The sequence below is a fragment of the Berghia stephanieae genome, chromosome 4, assembly GCF_034508935.2.
Source record: "Berghia stephanieae isolate SIO BIC M18660-M18661 chromosome 4, UCSD_Bste_1.3, whole genome shotgun sequence".
NCBI classification, from domain to species: domain Eukaryota; kingdom Metazoa; phylum Mollusca; class Gastropoda; order Nudibranchia; family Aeolidiidae; genus Berghia; species Berghia stephanieae.
In genome coordinates this window covers 45,968,184-45,970,683 of record NC_088363.1, presented here as the reverse complement: position 1 = coordinate 45,970,683, position 2,500 = coordinate 45,968,184, and the positions used below count along the sequence as shown (strand labels likewise).

At 34.4% G+C, this 2,500-nt stretch overlaps 1 protein-coding gene across 10 annotated transcripts in view; it reads left to right on the top strand.

Annotated features, from left to right (window-relative positions):
* Window positions 1-2,500, top strand: part of LOC144970681 (cationic amino acid transporter 4-like) — a 79,037-nt gene that overhangs the window by 17,640 nt on the left and 58,897 nt on the right. Inside the window, exon 3 of one of the 10 annotated variants that reach the window (XM_078910567.1) lies at window positions 185-280. The exons of the other annotated variants lie outside the window; for them this stretch is intronic. The gene's annotated coding sequence lies outside the window, so the exon portion shown is untranslated. The remainder of the gene's footprint in view (window positions 1-184; window positions 281-2,500) is intronic. 10 annotated transcript variants of the gene reach the window in all.

Genomic DNA, 2,500 nt, shown 5'->3' with positions numbered 1-2,500 from the left:
TATGGCGTTCTCAATCTTTCTCTCTTCTCTCTCTCTCTCCCTCTCTCTCTCTCCCTCTCTCTCTCTCTCTCTCTCTCTCTCTCTCTATATATATATATATGTATATATTATATATTATATATATATATATATATATATATATATATATTATCGCTATATGTGATTCATTTGTGCGCTCCTACAGACTTTATTACTGGACCGAGTTAATTGTTGATGGCTCAAGTGATTCGTCTCGATCTATGTTTATTTCCACAATACAGTGGTATAATAATTAAAACAGGTGAGTAGTTCATAAAAGCCCTTATTTCTCCGCAAATATTGCGGCTTGTCCACTAGTACCTATATATATATATATATATATATATATATATATATATATATATATATATATATATATATAGAGAGAGAGAGAGAGAGATTTGTAAAATATATATATATATATATATATATATATATATATACATATACAAATCTCTCTCTCTCTCTTATATATATATATATATATATATATATATATATATATATATATATATGAGCATATATATATATATATATATATATATATATATATATATATATAGAGATGGAGAGAGAGAGAGAGAGGGGGGGGGGTGGCCGAGTGGTTAAGGCGATGTAAACAAATAACAAATTATCTCGACTTCATCAGGGATCCATACCTGTGAAGTGTGTGCCCTACCAACTGAGCTATGATGACGCATTCAATAATAAACAGACCATAAAAAAATACGGGGGTCGAGATGTAAAGGCGTTGAACAAGTCAATGATGTATATATTATACATACAGTCCTATATCCATAAAACCTATTTGCCCCATGACCTTTTGCTAGTATGCTGTACACTGAAAAAACACAGCATCCTTCACTTTAGCCAGAAAACTTTTTTTTAACGATTGATTTATCACGATACTCCCTAAGCACGGCGGGATTTGCGAGAGATCGATCGTCCCTCTGCTTGTCGTTCAGTTATTTGGCCATACACGTTGGAATTTCACTACGATTTGCTTCAACCATGCCTGTCCCCAGTAGAAATCGCCACGTGTATGGGGCCTTTAACTTGTCAAAAAGTTTTAATCATGTGACAAGTCCTGCGTCATTTTAATCGATTGATAATTGCCAATTTTTCATCTTGTCTTGTTTTTTCGCATGGGATCTTGGGAGTGCTAAGCTTCAAGACCTAAAAACAACACTCGTTGAAAAAAATTATTTTATTACAATTCCTGATTAACAAAACAACCAACATACAACATATAAAAATAAAAATCAAAACAACAAAGTTGGGATAAATAGGCCATACACTCAGAAAACATGGCCACAATATGACCAGACAGGCTCTGACACGGAATCTTCAAGGAGGAAGAAGATCCGAGAGGCCAAGAAATTGTTGGCGAAGGAGCACGATGGAAGAAGCAAGGATAAATTGTTATATATGGAAGCAGGTGGAAAAAACCAGCCCAGTATATATAAGATTAAGCTCATATATTATTTATTGAACATATTTCATCGAAATTTTAAACTCGAACATAAATGTGAGGTTATGTAAACACAATGCCAAAACAATAATATTGTATTATTGTATTGACTATTGACTAAAATAAAGAACTGAACAAGTGTGTATGAAAGGTGCCAGGCAAAGCAAGAAAGATAAAATACAAGAAAAAAAACATCCTAAAGAATCAGTCGACCTCGACTGGGATCGAACCTCAGACCTTCTGATTACCGGTCAGACGTTCTACCATTACACAACAATGAAAAGAATAGAAGAAAAAAAAAGGGTTTAATAATATGATAAATTATTTCTGGCCGATTTTTAAGAAAAGACCATTTGTCAGCGGACAGTAGTTTTGCTGTTCAATATTAATTTGAAACTTCTTTATCATCCACAACTCCATGGAGACTGTTCGACAAACGGATTGCAATGCCCATGGACCTATGTCGTACACTAACAAAGCACTTATTTTAAAATTTGGCCGGAAAACTCGTCCTTCAAATATCAAATGATTAAAATGACCCCCATTTTGGCAAACGCTCTCAAACCTGACACTTCTCGACGTCCCATGTTTGAGAGATGTTGCCAAGATGAGGGTCGTTTTAAATCGATTGATGTTTGAAGGACGAGTTTTCCGGCCAAAATTTTAAATACGCGTTTTTTAAGAATACGACAGACCATGGCTATGAGTCTTTGTAGGCACTACACTGCCAAGGATCCACTAACATTTGACATAAAAAAAACTAGATCAGTAGGGCTCGATACATTCACACTGATGGTATCTATGTAAGAGGGCAATGCTTTTGAAGGACTGTCTGCTTAAAAAAAATAAATGATAAAGGACTATAAATATTCATATAGCGTATTTCCACGGATTTACCATGCTCAATGCGCTTCACAATTTTTCATTACTTCCCCAGCAGGCGTTATGAAACCTTATTTCCATTTCATACAGTATTAGTAACCTATAAGGCGTTCTATTGGTACTAACACT